We start from the raw sequence: 21467 nt of genomic DNA, 5'->3' as shown, positions 1-21467 counted from the left end.
TTGCAAACTAATTAAATTTGTATTTAAAATGTTTTATCAAATTAAATGCACACATAGACCAAATTTGGCCTACGGGTCACAAATGTGCAGTTTCTCTACTAAAAAGGAAAATGAATGGATACAGAAAAGCAGAGAATGGGGGAAAAAAGAAGACCTCAAATATGGGTTCCTATGGGAGACTGAATGTGAAAGAAATGGAAAAAGGTTTCTAAAAATTTTTTTTAATGGCACTTGAATCAGATCGCATTTGATATTCTTTGAGAGATTCCAATAATATTTTAAATCTTTTCAGTTTTTCTCGATTTTGGACAGGTGTTTAGCGTGCTTTCATATGCCTCTGTACCAAAATTGGACACTGAAAGGAACGGGCTTCAGATGAGGTATGCAACTCTAGCATATAGTTTTGCCCCCAAATGCCTAACAAAACTAAATTAGAGAATAAAGGCATCTGAGGATTTGGAAGCTTACTTTTTGGCTAGTCTCACTAGCTAAGTGACACTCTTTACACTGGTCTTGTAGCATATGGTTTAAATATATACTTCAGCAAAATCCATTGCTTCAGCAAAATGTAATCACTATGTGTCAAGACCTTATGGATTATTTTTAACACTCAGTGAATGCTAAAATGCAATGATTTAGGGGCGCCTGGGTGGCGCAGTCGGTTAAGCGTCCGACTTCAGCCAGGTCACGATCTCGCAGTCCGTGAGTTCGAGCCCCTCGTCAGGCTCTGGGCTGATGGCTCAGAGCCTGGAGCCTGTTTCCGATTCTGTGTCTCCCTCTCTCTCTGCCCCTCCCCTGTTCATGCTCTGTCTCTCTCTGTCCCAAAAATAAATAAACGTTGAAAAAAAAATTAAAAAAAAATAAAATGCAATGATTTAACTAATTGTACTTGCACACATTATACTTAATCCACTATTAAAAAGTTAGGAAATACCAACTAAAAACTTAATAAATCTTCAACAAAATACTAGCAAGCCAAATTTAGCAACACACAAAAAGAATTATGCACAAAGTAGGATTTATCCCAGAAATGCAAGGTTGGTTTCACATTGAAAATTAATTAACATTATACACCATACCAATAGAAGAAAAAACAAAAGTGACATGATTATCGTAATGGACTCAGAAAAGGCATTTGATAAAAATCCAACACCCTTTCATGACTGAAAAAAAAAAATTTCAACAAACTATGAAATAGAAGGGACTTTTTTCAACCTAATAAAGGATATCTATGAAAAGCTCACAGCTAACATCATTCTTAATGGTGAAAGACTGATGGCTCCCTAAGAACCAGACACAAGATAAAGACGTCTACTCTTGCCACTTCCAATCAACACTGTACTGGAGGTTCTAGCCAGGGCAGTTAGGCAAGAAAAGGAAAGAAAAACCATCAGATTGGAAAGGAAGAAGTAAAACCATGCAGATGACATGATCTCGTATACAGAAAATTCTAAGGAATCCACTGAAAACTATTAGGAATAATAAAAAAGTTCAACAAAGATGTAGGATGCAAGATCAATATACAACTATCAATCATATTTCTGTACACTAGCATTGAACAATACAAAAGTGAAATTAAGAAAATTTCATTTACAATATCATCAAAAAGAATAAATAGGCATAAGTTTAATGAAAGAGATGAAGAATTTATATACTGAAAGCTACAAAACGTTGTTGAAGGAAATTAAAGACTTAAATAAATGGAAAGACATCTCATGTTTGTGGATCAGAAAATATTAAGATGACAATTCTCTTGAAGTTGATTTACAGATTCAGTGTAATCCCTATCAAAATCTGAGCTGCCTTCTTTGTATAAATGTACATGCTGATCCTAAAATGCAGATGAAAATGCAAGGGACACAAAATAGCCAAAATAGTCTTGAAACAAGATGATCAAAGTTGGAAGGCTCCTAATTCTCCCATTTCAAATCTTACTACAAAGGTACGATAATCAAAACAATGTTGTACTGGCATAAGGATAGATATATGGACCAATGGAGTAGAATTGAGAATTCAGAAATAAACTTTAAATTTATGGTGAATTGATTTTCAACATGGGTGCCAAGAAAATTCAATGACAAAAGAAGTCTTTTCAACAGGTGGTGCTAGGGGAACTGAATAGCCATATGCAAAAGAATGAAGCTGTTACCCCTTTCTTATACCATACATAAAGACTAACTCAAAATGGATCATAGACCTAAATGTATGCACTGAGACTATAAAGCTCTGAGGAAAAAAAAATAGTAAATAATGACCTTGCATTAACTAAAGCCTTTTTAGACATGACATCAAAAGCTCAAGAGTCAAAAGAAAAACATAGTTAAGTTGGACTTCATCTAAATAAAAAACTTATAGTGGCTCAAAGAACACCAGTAAAAAGTGAAAAAACAACCCACAGAATGTGAGAAAATATTTGAAAATCACATACTTGATAAGGAACTTGTATCTAAAATATATAAAGAATACTTACCAATTAACAATAAAAAGAACCCAATTTTTAAAATGGGCAAAGGATCTGATATTTCAGAGATCTATAAATAGACAAAAAAGACATGAAAAATACTCAACTCACCACTAGGGAAATGCAGATCAAAAGCACAAGAGATCGCACTTTATACCCACCAGGATGGCTATAATAAAAAAATATAGATAATAACTAGTCTTGGTCTTGATGTGGACAAGTTGGGGAACTGTCAGGCATTGGTAGAAATGCCTGTTGGTAGAAATGGGGAAGCTGCTGAGGAAACAGTTTAACAGTTTTCAAAATGTTAAACGTAGATTTGCCCTGTGGCCCAGAAATTTCACTCCTAGATCTATACTCAAGAAAAATGAAAACATATCCAGGTAGCAACTTGTTTGTAAATGTTCATAGTAGCATTACTCAAAACAGCCAAAAAGTGGAAACAATAAAATGCCCATTAACTGATGAATGAATAAATAACATGTGATATAGCCATATAATGAAATATTATTCAGTAATAAAAAAGAGTGAAGTGCTGATACAGGCTATAACATCAATTAACCTTGAAAATATCATGCTAAGTGGCAAATACTAGTTACAAAAGACCAAATATTGTATGAGTCCATTTATATGAGGTGTCTGGAAATAGCACAGAAGTAGATTAGTAGTTGCATAGAGCTGGGGAGGAGGGAGACTAGTTAAAAACTACTAAGTGCAGCCCACACTCAAGGGAAGAATTAGGCTCTACTTGAAGGGAAGAATGTCAAAACTTGTGGTTGTGTTAAAACAACCACACTCAGATTCTACTCTAGTGTATTAGAATTCAGAGATCTTTGAACTTAAGCACAAGGGGAATAAAATAAGAAGGGAAGCAGACTTGGCTAAGCCATTATCTATAAAACAAACATAAGATGACTCTGAAAGGTAGAAAAAAGAAAGCAGACAGGCCAGGGACCTTGAGACTCAAAGAATAATAAGATAGTAAATACACTGGGTTTTCTTTTTGCCTTGTATGCTATAGAATTAAAGAATCCAGCAACTCAGAAACTCCATTAGGCACAGACAGCAAAAGTTTCAAGGAAAGGCTGCTGTCTGTAGGGACAGCAGGAGGGAAGGGGAAGCCTTGCAAGATACCAAACTTTTAGAAAATCAATGCTCTACTCCAGCAAAATGTCACAGGAAACACTGCGCCACCCAAGAGGCAAAGGCTGAATGGAGAGCCTAGACTTCTACCCTCATGTTGAACAAGGTATCTTGACACCCTTGCTAGGGTGGTGCCAGAGAGGCTCAAGTAGAGAGCCTGGACTTTTATCTCCATCTCCAGTACAGGCTTCTTCTTCCACCACATTGTCAGTGGATACGATATGGAAATTCAGGACTTTTGCCATTGCCCAGCAATAATTAGGCCACCCCTACCACAGTGTCGTTATAGACTGTGTGGAGAACTGGAATATCTCTCTATACCCAGTAGTAATGAGAAGCTCTTCCCTCCCATCTACTGTCAAAGCAAGCCTTGCAGGGAATCTGGATTTCTATCACTACTTGGCAGTAGCAAGCTAATAGCCCTTCTCCCCTGCTGGAATGGTATCAAAGTTTAAAACCAAAGGTTTAAATAAGATAGAATCATATAATATGAAAAATTCCAGGTTTTGTTTGAAAACCACTTGTCATACCAAGAATGAGTTAAATCTCAAACTGAATGAAAAAGACGATAGATACCAACAGTGAAGTGTCAGAGATATTATAATTCTCTGGTGAAGAATTTAAAGCAGCAATGATAAAAATGTTTCACCAAACAATTGCAAACACACTTGAAACAAAATTGAAAAAGAGAAAGTCTCAACAATGCAATAGAAGACATAAAAAAGAACCTACATAGGCACCTGAGTGGCTCAGTTGGTTAAGTATCCAACTCTTGGTTTCGGCTCAGGTCGTGATCTCACAGTTTCATGAGTTCGAGCCCCACATCAGGCTCTGCGCTGACAGCACAGAGCCTGCTTGGGATTCTTTCTCTGCCCCTCCCCCACTCATGCTGTCTCTGTCTCTCTCAAAATAAACACATAAAAACTTAAAAAAAAAAAAAAGAACCTACATAAGAACGATTGTGGATGGGCTCAAAAGCAGTGTAGGAAATAGAGGAAAGAATCAGTGAACCTGAGGTAGAGTAATAGAAATTACCTAACCTGAATAACAAAGAGAAAATAGACTGAAAAAAATTAAAAATAAACAGCCGTAGAGGGTAGTGAGACTATCACAAAAGGTCTAATATTCATGTCATTAGAGTTTGGGAGGAGAAGAGGAAGAGAGTAGGGTTGAAAAAGCACTTAAAGAAATAACGGCTAAAAATTTCCCAAATTTAGCGAGACATAACCTACAGATTCAAGAATCTGAATGAACTTCAAGCAGGATAAAGCAAAAGAAATCTATGCCACTGTACATTGTAGTTTAACTTGCGGAAACTGAAGACAAAGGAAAAATCTTGAAGGCATCCAGGAAAAGCTGACACCTGATAAAGGAAATTTTCAACTTTTAACGTTTGTGGGCTCTGCTACTGGGCTCCCAGGGAAGCTATACTTTAACGCTAGCCAAGGACAAAGTGACTTGACAAAACTTCAAAGCATGGGCTCTATTTCTTCTCCAAGAACATATTGTATATGTGCTTTGTTAAAATAACCAAAAAGGAGCATTCTAAACAAAAGATAAGGAAAAGGAAGAAACTTCCCTGATTCCCATAGGAGTTAAGTCATATAGCCCTACGTCTATTAGCAACTTAAGATAAGGTCTGCAACTTTCTGAAATGTTCTTTGTCTAATAATTTGTAACTTTTTATGTAAAAAAATGTATATAACCCTACACCAAATATTCATCTGTGGAGCACTCTCTTTGTGAAGTTTGTATAACCCCCTCAGCTGTCCTAACTTGGACTTGAATAAAACTTTCTTTCCTTTAGAGATTTAGAGGTTTGTTCATTTTACTTCAACACACCTTACCTATAGGAAAAAAAAAAATTGAAATGACAGGAAATTTCTTATCAGACACATGGAGGTCAGAAGGAAATAACGTGTTTCAAGTGCTGAAAGAAAAGAACTGTCAACTCAGAATCCTATACCTGGTGAAAATATTATTCAGGAATGAAGACACATGAATCTACAATTTGAAAATAAGTTCAGTTTTTAAAACTTTCATTAGACTCATTTTTCATCTTCTTATTGTAGGCAACAGTTTGGCCAGTTGTTTGCTATCATTTAACATAGGGCATCATTTTTCAAGGCTTCAATATAATTTCCTAGTTGACTTAGTATCCTAGACTCCTTACACTGTCACCAGCCTCAGATATCAATCTAGGTCTTTCTTGGTGGAGGCAGTGGGGAATACCATTATTCCTGACATATGAAAAAAGCAGGTTTTCAAAAAACCTGCTTACTTATCAGAAAACAAAAAAACAGAAATCAAATTCTCAGTTTTAGGGAGGCAGGTGGGGGGATGGGCTAAATGGGTAATGGGCATTAAGGAGAGCATTTGTGGTGAGCACTGGGTGTTATATGTAAGTGATGAATCCCTGAATTCTACTCCTGAAATCAGTACTACATTATATGTTAACTAACTTGAATTTAAATAAAATCCTGGAAAAAAAAATCTCAGTTCTAGTCCCTAAAGCCCTGGGCTGTCTTTGTTTCTGGGAATCACCTCAGTAACATTTTTTTTTTAAAGCTCAACCTTTTCATTTATATTCAATTACATGAATTTTACATATACTGCTTAGAAAAAATTTAAATTTATAACTTTATTTTTAGAACAGTTTACAGAGGTTTACAGAGAAATTGAATAGAAAGTACAAAGAGTTCCCATATTTCCCCTATCTCCCCACCTTAGTTTCCCTGTATTAACATCTTCTATTAGTGTGGTAACTTTGTTACCATTGATGAGCCAATAGTGTTACATAATTATTAACTAAAGTTTATAGTTTGTTTACATTAAGGCTCACTTTTTGTGTTTTACATTTTATGGATTTTGTCAACTATATAATGCCATGTACTGACCATTACAGTATCATACTGAACAAATTCCTTGCCCTAAATGTCTCCTGTGCTCCAACATATTCATCCCCTCATCACTCCCCACCCCAAACCCCTGGCAATCTCTGATCTTTTTACTGTCTCAAGTTTTGCCCTTTTCAGAACATCATATAGTTGAAATACTATAGTATGTGGGCTTTTCAGATTGACCTCTTTCACTTAGCAATATGCTCTTGAGTTTCCTTCATGTCTTTTCATGGTATAGTAGCTCATTTCTTTTCACTGCTGAATAATGTTCCATTGTATGGACTTGTATGGACGTACCACAGTTTGTTTATCCATTCACCTATTGAAGGACATCTTGGTTGCTTCCACATTTTGGCAATAATAAATAAAGCTACTATAAACATTTGTGTGCCATTTTTATGTGTGTGTGTGAACATAAGTTTTCAAGTCATTTAGGTAAATACCAAGAAGTGTGATTGCTGGATCATATGGTAAGAGTATGTTCAGTTTGGTAAGAAACTGCCAAACTGTCTTCCAAAGTGGCTGCACCATTCTGCATCCCCACCAGCAGTGAGTGAGAGTTCTTGTTCCATGTCCTAACAAACATTTGTTGTCAGTGTTTTGGCTTTCAGCCATTCTAATAGATGTGTAGTGGTATCTCATTTTATTTTACACTTTTCTGCTGACATGTAATGTTGAGTATGCTTTCATAAGTTTATTTGTCATCTCTATATGTTTTCTGGTGAGATGTCTGCTTAAATCTCTTGTCCTTTTTAAATTGGACTGTTTGTTGTCTTATTGCTAAGTTTTAAGAGTTCTCAATAGATTTCAGATATCAATCCTTTACCAGATATGTGCTTTGCAAAGATTTTCTCCCAGCCTGTGGATTGTCATTCCATTCTCTTCAGTTTTTTTCACAAAGCTCTATATTTTTTTAATATTCATAAAGTCCCACTTACCAATTTTTTCTTTCATGGATTGTGTTTTGGGTGTTGTATCTAAAAAGTCATCACCAAGCCCAAGGTCACCTAGATTTTCTTGTATGTTATCTTTAGGGGTTTTTTAGTTTTGCATTTTACATTATTTTTAATTTTATTTATTCATTTTGAGAGAGAGTTGGGGAGGGGCAGAGAGAGAGGGAGAGAGATAATCCCAAGCAGCTCTGCACTGTCAGCGTGGAACCCAACATGGGACTTGATGCCACAAACTGTTAGATCATGACCTGAGCCAAAAATCAAGAGTCAGACACTTAAGTGACTCAGCCATCTAGGTGTCCCAGGTCTACGATACATTTTGAGTTAATTTTTGTGTAGGGTGTAAAATTATGTTTTTTTTTTTTTTGCATATGGATGTGCACTTGTTCTAGCACCATTTGTTAAAAAGACTCTTTGGTCCATTGTATTGCCTTCGCTCCTTTGTCAAAGATCATTTGATTATCTATGTGTGGTTCTATTTCTGAGCTCTCTATTCTGTTCCATTGATCTTGTCAGTAGCCTTTTAATAATTTCCCTTATTTGCTTATGCTGATTTGAGTTGAATTTTTATCAGTTGCAGCTGAAATATCACTGATTAATTCAAGCACTTAGTACATGCCAAGTACTGTGCTAATCTCTTTACATAAATTTAATCACAACAGTCTTTTGAAATAAATGAGGAAATTTGGGGTTTGTGAATTTAAATAACATGTTCAAGATCATATCGCCAATAAGTGACCCAGGTCTGTCTGCCTGTTAAACATGACCTTTTAACTCCTCACTCAGACTATTATGATTGCTCTAATAGTTTTCTTCTGCTAATTACTGCCTTTAATTACACTATAGTTGCCTTCTAAATTAAATACTCCTTAGCTAGCATTTGAAGCCGAAACTACTTCTCCAGCTTTTTTCCTATATTCTCTTACGTGTTCAGTGAGACTACTCTGTGATCTTGTATTATACCTTCTGCTTTACTATATCAGTATGTGACCTAACATATTCCTTATACTTGCTGCATCTCCAAACATCACAATTCCTCTTGTCAGAATCCATCTCAAATGCCATCTTCTCCCTTGACCCTTCTTAATTTTGTACCCCCACCTCACCTCAAAATTGGAACTAGGAGCTCTCTCCTTAAAGTCATCACAGCTTTTTATTTAAACTTCACTTGTGGCATATTTTATGCCTTACGTTTTAGTTATATGAATTTGACTCACTCTTACTACCAGACAGCCACCACCTTTGCAGCTTGTATACTGTGTAGAGCCTGGCATGTATTTTTTAAAAATTTGATTGAGTATATATCTATACCAAAAACTTCACTGAATGCTGGGATGGCCAAGATAAAAGACGTAGCCAGCACTTTAAAAACAAACAAACAAACAAAAGCCCTACTAGTCTAGTAGAAGCCAGACCAGAATACAATTGTTTTTCTGTGAATTACATTCTAATATGAAAGTAAACCTCCAGTACTGTAGGATGGAGCACAGAGTATGGAGTACTTAATGTAGTGTGAGTCTGGGAAAGAGAAGACTTGTCAGAGGTCAACAAATAGGAGGTAGGCTGCTGAATGGACAGAATATTCAAAAGCAGAGAGGCCTAGGAGAGCATCACATTTGGAGTGCAAGTAGTTCAGATTAGCTATACTGAAATGTTTGAGTTAAAGAATGTCTAAGGATGAAACCATACAAGTAGGGAACAGCTACATCTTAAAGAAATTTCTGAGTCTTGCAAAGGAATTTGCATGGCATCTCCTGAGGGACATGAAAGTCATTGTAAGGTTTTAAGCAAGGAATTTCATGACCTTACTCATACTTAGATGGATCACTCCAACAGATATGTGCATAAAAGATTAGAATTAGCTGAAACTAATGTCAGGAAGGAAGAGCAGGTAGCAGAATGCTACAGTAGTCTAGATAAAATAGGATCTGAATAGGCCAAGGTGAAGAGAGAACTTATTTGCGAGATATTTAGGAGATAGAATTTATAAGACTTGGTGATGGGGTAAAGGAATTCTTTAAGATCTCATATTCTGTACACCTGGGGATTCATTTAAACAGTGTCTTTCTCATGCCAATTTAAAGAACTACTGCTTCCGGGGCACCTTGGTGGCTCAGTCGGTTAAGCAACTGACTTCGGCTCAGGTCACGATCTGGTAGTTTGTGAGTTTGAGCCCCATGTTGGGGTCTGTGCTAATAGCTCCGAGCCTGCTTCAGATTCTGTGTCACTACCCCTCCCCCACTTACTTACTTTCTCTCTCTCTCTCTCTCTCTCAAAAACAAACATTAAAAAAACTAGAAGAAGAAGAAGAAGAAGAAGAAGAAGAAGAAGAAGAAGAAGAAGAAGAAGAAGAAGAAGAAGAAGTAGTAGTAGTAGTACTGCTTCCTCTTCCACTGTATAAATTACTGGGATCCATCTCCTTTCTTATCACCAAGAACCACTTTGCCAAGACAGTTTCTGCTACCAAAGGGACTCTCCAAGAAGGTTCTGCCTTATCAGAGTCTCTGGTGCTACCAGAAGGTAAAGGAGCCTCTGCTCACACTGCCACACTTGGGAGAAATATACTTCTAAAATTAAAATTAGAATTCATTTTGTCTTAGGAATAATATTAAAAGATAGGTACTCAGGTACATCACATGTTAAATGGCCCCTTTATGGTCTATTCCAGGAACATATAACTGTTCATGGCACTTCAATGACAATTGCTAAACAACCTTCTTTTTAAAAAACCTTGAAAATTAAGTTGAAGGCATCTGGGGTGCCAGGTGGCTCAGTCAGTTGAGCATCTGACTTTGGCTCAGGTCGTGATCCCAGGGTTCGTGAGCTCAAGCCCCACATCAGGCTTGCTGCTGTCAGCCTGTCAGCACAGAGCCCTCTTTGGATCCTCTGTCCTCCTCTCTCTCTGCCCTGCTCAATGCTCTCTCTCTCTCAGAAAATAAATAAAACATTAAAAAAAAAATAAGTTGAAGGTTCCTTATAGATACTGGTGTACCTAGGAGTAGGGAACATTTCACCTCAGCAAGAAGGAATGTTTTATTGGTGACATTCTTTGGAATTGCTGTCACATGATGATATTAATGATAATAAAGTCGACCTATTTTTAGTCTGCTTGATTATTATCTTTAAATTTTCTTGCAGCCAATGCAGCCCTTGTTGCCTGCTCTTAAAGCTGCTGCTTCTAGTCTTCCTTCCACCTCACTACTTGGTCCAGTGCTGCTTATATATGAATTAGAAGTTGGGAAATGGAAATTCAAGGTACGTTGTAAGACAAAAATTCTGAAGGAAAAAAGCCTAAACATGAATCTGTGTTCTCCATTTTACCCACAAAATGATCTGGGGCTACTAACAACTTCTCTGAGCATCAATGTCCCCATCATTAAAACAGGGTCAAAACATCTATTTTGTTGAAGATTAAATAGTGTCATCTATTTAAAGCACTTGGCTCTTAGCATACACTCTCAAAATACTAATTCTTTCCTGTAGAAAACATTTTCATATTCTCTGGGTGCCCAGGTTGTTTTAAATATTCACTTGTTATGCTTAGGGAATTCCTAGTCTTAATGTAAGTGCTGCTTCCCCAAGGTAAGCTCTGAAAATGAAATTTCCAGACTCTCGCAGCTAGAGCGCAGACATATGACCTGGGCTTCAACATCCAGCACACCTGCATAAGACTTTGACTGGAAGTTAGTAGCTTGAGGAAGGAAAGATTCTGCTTGGAAACCAATTTGCTGGCAAAGGCATCAGACATTTGGGAGTGGGAGTGTTCGCAAGGTTAAATTCCTAGTGCAGAAGTGGCCCTAGTGGGCAGTAGAAATGGCAGCAGTTGCTTTTAGTGTTTGTTGGAGTAGTTAGTAGTGGCTTTGACCTCACTGGGCCAGTTCCATGGAGCAGTTGTGGGCATTGTTGTTGGGAGCTCAGCTCCACACTGTCCCTCCAGCCTCCCAGCCATTCTCTAAATCCTTCTCCTCTTAAACTTCTTTTCTGCTCTGTCAGCCAGAATTAGCTTATGTTTCTTACAACTGGGAGCTCTGACTAATCTATGTATCTTCATTGGTATTTCCACCTGTAAGTAACAGGCCAAGAAGAATGTCAAGATAGAGCAGTGATGATGTAATGTATAGCCACCTTAAACAAAAGTACATGGTTCTAGAAAGCAAATCTTAGAAAAGTGTAATGAGCTATAATTGAGTGGAGATTGAAGAATAGCTTTTGAGGAAATTATAATATTAGAATACTTCTACCAAGTTTTTCTTTCTCTGTTACATTGGAAATAGTTAAGAGACCTAGATTTTCATGCTCCCCCAAAGAAATTATTTCAGAACCAGTTTATTAAACAAACAAACAAACAAACAAACCCATTTAATCCCTGGATGTCGATTCTGCAGAGCAGTCCCAAGTGAGTTTATCAATTCGAGTCAAAGCCAGAATCAAAATAAATCAGGCATTATATGGCATATTAAATTTCTGGAGCTCAACTCAGTTCCCTTAATCTCTTAGCAGCAGTAACAGAGTGGCAGCTCTCACTCATTGCAGTGGGGAAATAACAAAGCAAGAGTAAAATTGCTGTTGCAAAATGAAGCACATCACCACATTTCCATCTAATGCATTATAGTTCATGAATCTCCCAGGAGCCAGAAAAACACAGTGAAGTCTTTAAAAGTGAATCCAGATGTCAGCCATCACCATAGCAGTGCTTTAATTATCAAAAAAACAAAGAAATAACTCCTTAGGTACATTCTAAGCAGGTGTTCCTTCACAAAAAAACAGAATAGCTGAAGAAACAGCTGTGGTATTATATCTGCTTCAGACTAAAGAAGAAAACTACAACCTAAATAACAGACTACCCAGAGGGAGCACAGAAAAATCACAATTATTAGGATTTTGCAAGTATTAATCTATACAACATAATGATTGATTAATGTTAATTACTCCATTTTACAGATGGGAAAACTGAGTGCCTCCTATAGCAGCCATTTCTTTTTTTTTTTTTTAATGTTTTTATTTATTTTTGAGAGAGAGAGAGAGAAACAGAGTGCAAGCAAGGGAGGGGCAGAGAGAAAGGGAGACACAGAATCCGAAGCAGTCTCCAAGCTCCGGGCTGTCAGCATAGAGCCCAACATGGGGCTCGAACCCAAACTGTGAGACCATGACCCGAGATGAAGTCAAAAGCCTAACCAACTGAGCCACCCAGGCACCCCTATGGCAACCATTTCTAATTCAAAGTCTGTCAGTCTGGGACAAGTTCACTACTTAATAAATTTATTTTGCAAGATTTTTTTAAGTATACTGATAGTAGGGGATTTTTTTTTTTTTTTAGAAAACATATCTCAACAGAAAATATCTTCATTTTGGGAAAATTAGAACATAAAGAACACAAAGGAAACCTTTAAACCATCGCTAATAACTGCTATTTTAAACTGGAATTTTGAAACTAGGTCCATGCTTGGGCTTCAGAAAATCTGTGAACCTCTGAAACTAAGCAAAAAATGACAATGCATTTTTCTTGGGTAGGGATCTATGTACCTTTTGTCAGGTTCTCAAAGTGTCACCATTCAAAGATTAAGAACTGTCTATCCTTCTGGGCTTTATCTATGTGACTCTGAGCAACAAAGATACCAAGTCATGGCCTGAAAAAGAAGGTAGCCTTTATCTAAAATATTAAATGGGGCAAAACGAATAGTTATTTCTAAAATTTGGCTTCGCTTTTGTGCATTAGTCTTGCTAAATTATGGAATATTAGGAAAATATTTACTTAAGGGTTTTATTTTTTGTTTTTGTGGGGTTTTGTGTGTGTGTGTGTGTGCGTGCGTGCGTGCGCGCAATCTTGACACTTAGCTGCTGCTGTTTAAGCAGAAAAATAGATACTTTCGCAACTCACATTAGTGGGAAGATGTGACAATAAAGTGTCTACAAGGAGTAGCATAGCCAAGGTGGTGATATCGGGGATGAATAATTAAAACCTGAATATACTTGATGGCAGAGGGGAAAAAAGCCAGTTCAAAAAGAGTGAGGAGATAAATGAGGGAATGAAAGAACTGATAGCATCTTTTGGATTCATAAAAGAGCTGGGAGTAGGGCTTTGTGACTGAACATGAGAGGAAAGTGGGGGACCACGTTCCTTTGATGTTAATGAAAGAAGAAAAAGGAAAAATATCGAGAGATACCCTGTGGTATAAAACATAGTAGATGGATGGATTATTTGATGAATTATATCATCCATGTAACAAACTTTTAGTGACAACTTACTATGTATGAAGCACTATGGATAGAAATAGATATAAGAAATAACTCTTGGCCCAAGGAATTTACAGCATAACTGGGGAGACAAATAGAAATGAGTCCTGCAAGGTATCAGAGTCACAAATCGGGAATAGTAATGTCTGTGAGATCATAGTGGGGGTGGTCAGGAAAGGCATTAAAAAATGGTACTTGGGGCACCTGGGTGGCTCAGTCGGTTAAGTATCCGACTTCAGCTCAGGTCATGATATCACAGTCTGTGAGTTCGAGCCCTGCGTCAGGCTGTGTGCTGACAGCTCAGAGCCTGGAGCCTGCTTCAGATTCTGTGTCTCCCTCTCTCTCTGACACTCCCCCATTCATGCTCTGTCTCTCTCTGTCTCAAAAATAAATAAACATTACAAAAAATTAAAAGAATGGTACTCAAAATGGGTCTCAAAATATGAATAACCATAGAGGAGTGGAAAGACAATGCAGGAGAAGAGAGCAAATACAAAGGGACGAGAAAGCATAGCATGGGTAGAAAAATGCCATATGCATTGACATGGTGGGGAAACACAGGACTCCACAGGGGCAGAGCTGATAATGATGCTGGTTTCTGCAAAAACCCAGGGAAAAGAAAAAGATCCTCAGCTAAGGCAGTGACAAGTGGGGAGAGGGAAAAGAGGATTAACTTGAGAAATATTTAGAAAGTAAGAGTATCAGGATTTAGTACCTTTTGGGAAAGCCATTATGAGCCCTTGCCAAAGCTGCATTACCAACAAAGACATTGATAACTTAAAGAACTTAGAGTGAGAATCAAAATCCCACCCTTCTTAACAGACTGCAAGAAATAGTTCTCTGTTTACCTCTGTTTATCTCTACTGGGGCCAAGCTTCCCCCAAACGCCCACCCTTATACTTCTTCAGTTACTAGCTCCAGGGCCCTCATGATGCAGGACTCAGGGAGTACTATTTACGTTGTATTCTATGTGAATAGGACGCAGGGTACAAGATGAATGATGACCTGCTTGTCCCTTCCTTAACTCCCAAATCCTTTCACTGTGATCTTCAAAATGCCCTCCAGAATGTCTTACTCTGTGATCAGCAAACTGTCCTACAACCTCAACTTCTTGTTTGAATGCTTCCTTGCACAACTGAAAGCTGCCTCAGTTCTGAAGTCCTTGCTGTTATTGCAGCCTGCCCATGTGGAAGCTGTCTTATCTCGCACACCCAAAGCATCTCGGGCCAAGAGGTGGAGTAGATGGCTTTGTATCCATGGCCTCTTTCGAACCATTTCACACCCTTCTTTTCTTTCTTCAAAACTCATTCCCACTTCTTCCCCTCATCACCAATATTTAATGTTCTCCCTCCCATTGTAACCACTGAAGACTTCAGCTGTTGATTCAGTTTTTCTCTTCATCTCCTTCTTTGCCATCCCTAGAACTGTGTCATTCGTGTGGATAATTCATTATCCACCTGCTTTCTCAGTTTTTGGATCTTCTCACTTCCAACAACTATTCCTCCATTACATCATAGCCATACTACCACAGACATTTTTTTGAACCGATCAGAACCAAAGTTTGGTACCACTGAAATCTGGACTGTTGATATCTGGCTTTGGGCCATTATCCTTTTATCCTTTTATACTCTTTTCATGTAGAACTCCCCCAGCCACAATCTGTTGATTTAATTGAGATTCCCAGGACCCTGATCCCACCCATTTTCATTATCAATCAATCCCCTTTTCCCTTTACCTTTTGTGTCTGGCTTAAATTATATGGGCAATTATTATGATGACTCCTTTGAGAATACCTATCTTTGCTTCTTTATTCATTCTGCCTGGAGAGGTAGAGAAACTTGTCTGATTGGAAAATTTAGGAAGAGTATACTGGCTGTGCTCAGCTCAACTTTTCCTTTGTCCATTTGGTGATAAGGCTGCCTAAAAAGAGGCTCTAAAGGCAGGCTTTTTCCCTGGGCAAAGATGGGAAGAGGCCTGGTCTGGACCAGTGCTGCACAGTTCTGGGTGAGCAGGTTCAGCATTAGGAAACTCATTTCTGTTTTCTCTTTTGCCCCTGGTGTTTCAGCCATACCAGTCTTTAATTTCCTAGAAAAACCAACTCTTTGAACCTTACTGATTTTGGCCTTTCTCTACCTGGTTTACTCTTTTTTCTGCCTTTTTTTTTTTTTTTTTTTTTTGGTGAGCTCTTAATTTTTTCAAGTTTCAACTTACACTTCTCTAAAGAAGTCTACCCTGACTTCACTATTTAAGGTAGGTGGTTGTCCTCCCATTATTCTTACCTCAGCCTCTTGTGGAGTTTGACGTGAATATATTGATCTGGATCTCAAAGGAGAAGGTATATGCCAATTAGGATTTAGACATATGGAGGCATATAAGATGGCCCAAGGAAACAGTGTTGGATAAGTAGAAACAGTGTTGGCCAAGATCAAAACTCTGAAGAGTCTGTAAGAATTATCTCCAGGAAGAGAAATTCAATGATGGAACTTGAAAATGAATGGTCAGAGAGATAGGAATTCCTTAAGACAGGTGAAGAGGGGAGATCTTTAAGGAAGGTTTAGTTTACAGTGTCAAAAGCAGTGTTGAAAACTGTCAAAAGGAATCCAAAGTTGGGGCCTGGGCCTTTGTTACCTTTGCGAGAGAAATTTTAGCATTAAGTATGGGGGTCAGAGCCAGATTATACAGTGCCTTGGAGACTAAACTAGAGATGTGGACTAATTTAGAATAAATATTTTTGGAAAGTTGGCAATGAAAAAAAGGTAAAGCAGAATGACTAGAAGGGAACTTAGGACCAAACAATTAGTATGAAGACTGCTAAAGATTTCACCAGTTTTGGGGCGCCTGGGTGGCTCAGTAGGTTAAGTGTCCAACTTCGGCTCAAGTCATGATCTTATGGTTTGTGGGTTCAAGCCCCACATCAGGCTCTGTGCTGACAGCTCAGAGCCTGGAGCCTGCTTCAGATTCTGTCTCCTTCTCTCTCTGCCCCTCCCCCACTTGTGCTCTCTCTGTCTCTAAAATAAATAGACATTAAAAAATATATATTTCACCAGTTTTATAGGTGAGAATATCAGGGAAATTGATGGTACAGATAGTCTAGGTAGCTACAGAAGACAAGAGGCAGGAGGGTAATCAGCCTTTCAGAGGAGTAGCTAACTCCTCCTAACATAGGAACACTTCTTCCTCTGACCCTGGAGGGAAGGATACATATGGACATAGATCATGTTAGGAGACAGATGGACAGGAAATCCATGAAGGAAACAAGACCATCAGTTGAGAATGTAAGAGTCGGGGCCCTGAGGAGAATGGTAGAAGTTTATAGTAGCAGCTTGAGGTGGTAGGTGGGATGAAAGGGGGAATAGTAAAAGGATCAGCAAATAGTATTAAAGCTCCAGCTGAGACCAGTGTGAATCTTTATCCACTAACTCAGGTCTGCAGAAAGTACCATACTGTTTTTTAAAGCCAATTTAAATTTAACTCTGACCCTCAGATTAGTAAACCTGGAGAGTAATTCATTCTCAATCATTAGTGGGGCTCCTAATAATTATACAAAATTGTACAATCCCAGAATTGTACAAAAGCTACAGAGAGCCTTCCAGAAAACTGGATTTAAGTTATTGGTTCATTCTGTTTACTACTAAAATAACCACTACTCCAAAATGTCCACTGACAGAAGGATGGATATATAAATTCTTGTTTATTCAAATTATGGAATATTATACAACATTGAAACATAAGCAAACTATAACCAAAGGCAATAACTTAGGTGATTGTCAGAAATATAATGTTAGTAAAAAAGTAAATTACATACAAACATAAGGTATGATATCATATAAGTTCAAAGACATATCAAACTAAATGTGATTTAGGAATATACACACTCATTTATAGAAAAAGCTATTTTGGAAAGAAAAGGAATTATAAATAATAAGATAGGTAGTTACTTCTGGAAAAGGTGATAAGGATAATCACAGAGGCTGGAAGGATTTCAAAGGTAATGTTCCTTTTCTTAAACTGGGTGGTAGCTATATGGATTTTTTTTTAAATCATATATATTATTTTATATGTATCATTTTATATATGTGTGTATTTGCACTTATATATACATATATTCTTTTGTAAGCATGAACTACTCCATAATTTTGGAAATTCACAGTAAAATAAAATAAAGTGAATTTATTAGATTTCCAAATTGTGTCTCAAAGCTTAAGAAAAATTAGTTTTACATTTACAACTTGAATAAATTGGCTGCTATAAAAAGCACAACAGTTGTTAAGTACTGGGGTCCTCTTCACGCATAGAAACACTTTAGAACATTTCAAAACTCAACTGGCACAGTCCATACCTTTCTTTCTGGCTGCCCTTTCTCCACTCTACCTACCACAGTATTTTTGGGGTCCCTACCACAATATTTTTGATGAATTTTAGCTTTTACAAAAGATGGAAGAAGTTTGAATACATGCAACTTTTTCCTTTAAATCACACCTGACAAAGGGAACCGTAGCTACAAAACTTCCCTGATAAAAGGGATCCAAAGCATAGCTGTCTTCTTGAAATGGAGGGAGAGAGAAATACAGGGAAAAAGAGGGAGGACAAGCACAAACTAATAAATTGAATTACTCTGCTATAGATGTTTCATTACGCTTTTATAATTTCTTTTCCCCCATTCAATTTTTTTCAGGATTTTTACCATTTATGTGATCCCTTCCTATCAGTGTTATAAATAGTATGTTCATTTGAAAATGCCATATGCTATTTTAATAGTATTAACAGCCAGAAGCTTTTCTCCTCTCACACATATTTTTTCAAAATGTTTTTTAAATTGGTCTATTCCTGAAAGTTAGTCTTTCATCCTGGCATCTGAGTCAACGAAAGAGCCTTAAATCATCCCTAGTGACTTTATAATCAAATTTCCCTCAATGAAATCCTTGTGTGGGTATTTGCTGACTTAAAACAAAAATCTCCCCACTACAAATTGCCCTTTAGGCTCTAAGTTCTGTGCTCTTCCCTTCAAAAATTCTGCATAGTTTTTTTCCTTTGGCAGAATTTTCTTTTATGGATTTTAAAGTAATAATTAGGCAAGAGACAAATTTCAGAACCCCCCTGCCTTCCTTTTGCGTGTGACCTTCAGTTTTCCTCCCTCGTGTATTCATTCTTTTTCTCCTGTACCTTTTGCTACTTTTCCTTTGAACTCCTCCCCTTTTCTGAGTGTGTAACTATTAATTCTCCAATTTGCAAAATAAACATATGAGATTTGGTATTTGGTTGCTAATCTGCCCCATATTTTTGCTGCATCTCTGTTTTGCTTGTCTCTAGTCCCTTTTCAATTTTTGTCCTGCCTCATTCCAAACATAATTTTCTGCCTTGTGCCAAACACATTTTCTCTTGGTTTTATTCCTTTTAAAACTTTAACTCTCCCTTTCTTGGCCATTATTTGAAAACTTAACAAAAGTTATTACTTTATAAATTTTAACTTTACAAGTCATTAACTCACAAAAGTTATTCTATTATTTGAAACTTACAAAAATTTCTCCTGGGACCAAACAATAGATTTGATCTCTAAATTCTCATTTAGTATTTTATGATAAAGGTGTAGTTATTACCCACAGTTTACAGATGGCCAAAGGAGGTATAGAAAGGAAATATCTTGCCATAAGCCATATGTTAAGTCTGTGAGAAAGGCAAACTAGATCAGAGATCAATTGCCCCACATCTACCAACACCTGGTGCACTGTCACCCGAACCACTTTATTCTCAAGAGGGATCTAGGGACCATCTGCATCAAAAGTCATCTTCATTGCTCTTCTGCTCTACACCTGAGGATTCAGATTCAGGAGATAAGACCCAGAAATCTCCATTTTTAACAACCCCAAAGTCATTCTTAGGGAAGGAAGGAAGGAAGGAAGGAAGGAAGGAAGGAAGGAAGGAAGGAAAGAAGGAAGGCAGGAAGAAAGAAAGGAAGAAAGAAAGGTAGAAAGAAGTGGAAAGAAGAAAGGAAGGAAGGAAGGAAGGAAGGAAGGAACGAAGGAAAGAAAAAAAAAATAGAGGAAAAAAGCCACTGCTCTATTTTAGCTTTGCTTCCTAAGACAGTGAAGGAACTAATCCTTTTTGTGTATATATTGTGTGTCCAGTATTGTGGTCTATTTTTACATAGGCATGTTATTAATTGATATAAGTCTATAAAAATCCATTGAGATAGTTCTTATATTCATTTTATAGTAGAGAAACTAAGTTTAAGCCAAGGTCATTCAACTGGTAACTAGAAAAGTCCATGTCTGACTCCATTACCTTGGATTTTAAGAACCATGGCATGGTATTTGTTTTAAATTTAGCATAAAGAGCTATCAGATATAATAATGTTATCATATATATGGGATTATATTAATCCCATAGTATACTGCTGACTACAAAACAGATCAGTTGATTAAACTCATTCAAGTGTGTCTGCTTTTTTTATTGATATGCTTGACATAAACATTATAGTAGCTTCAGGTACACAACATCATGATTTGATATTTGTATATATTGTGAAATGATCACCACAATAAAATTAGTTAACATCCATCACCATTCATAGTTACAATTTTTTTTTTGTAATGAGAAATCTACTCTCTTAGCAACTTTCAAATACACAATACAGTATTACTAGCTATAAGTCACCATGCTGGACATAATATCACCAGGACTTACTTACTTTATAACTGGAAGTTAGTACCTTTTGACCAGCTTTACCCATTTCACCTACCCCCAAACCCCCATCTCTGGGCAGTCACCAATCTGTTCTCTGTATCTATGATTTCAATTTTTTTTTTTTTTAGATTCCACATATAACTGAGATATTTGTCTTTTTCTGCCTGACTTGTTTTACTTAGCATAATGCCCTCACGATCCATCCATGTTGTTGCAAATGGTAGGATTTCCTTCTTTTTTATGGCTGAATAATATTCTGTTATATATATGTGCCACATTTTCTTTATCCATTCATCCATTGATGTACACTTAGGTTGCTTCCATATTTCAACTACAGCGAACATGGGGGTACAGATATCTTTTCCAATTAATGTTTTTGTTTCCTTTGGATAAATACCCAGAAGTGGAATTGCTGTTTTCTATAGTGGCTTCACTAATTTACATTCCCACCAATAGTGCAGAAGGGTTTTCTTTTGTCTACATCCTTATCCAAATTTGTTATTTCCTGTCTTTTTTATAATAGCCATTCTCACAGTGACATCTCATTGTGGTTTTGGTTTGCATTTCCCTAATGATTGGTGATGTTAAGCATCTTTTCATGTTACCTGTTGGCCATCTGTGTATCTTCTTTGGAAAAATGTCTATTCAGATCCTCTGCCCATGTTTTTAATTGGATTGTTTGGTTTTTTGCTATTGGGTTGTATGAGTTCTTTATGTATTTTGGATATTTATCCCTTGTCAGATACATAATTTGCAAATATTTTCTCTCATTCGGTAGGTTGTCTTTTCATTTTGTTGATGGTTTCTTTTTTTGTGCAGAAGCTTTTCAATTTGATGTAGTTTTACATGTTTATTTTTGCGTATGTTGTCTTTGCTTTTGGTGTCAAATCCAGAAAATCATCATCAAGACTGATGTCCAGGAGCTTACTGCCTGTGTTTTCTTCTAGGAGTTTCATGGTTTAGGTCTTATGTTCAAGTTTTTAATCCGTTTTGAGTTGATTTTTGTGTATGGTATAAGATAGTAGTCCAGTTTCATTCTTTTGCATGTGGTTGTCCTGTTTTCCCAATATCTTTTATTAAAGAAACCATTTA

Source organism: Felis catus, chromosome C1 (genome assembly GCF_018350175.1).
Source record: "Felis catus isolate Fca126 chromosome C1, F.catus_Fca126_mat1.0, whole genome shotgun sequence".
Lineage (NCBI taxonomy): Eukaryota > Metazoa > Chordata > Mammalia > Carnivora > Felidae > Felis > Felis catus.
The sequence above is the reverse complement of the archived record's forward strand: the minus strand, read 5'-3'. Positions refer to the sequence as shown.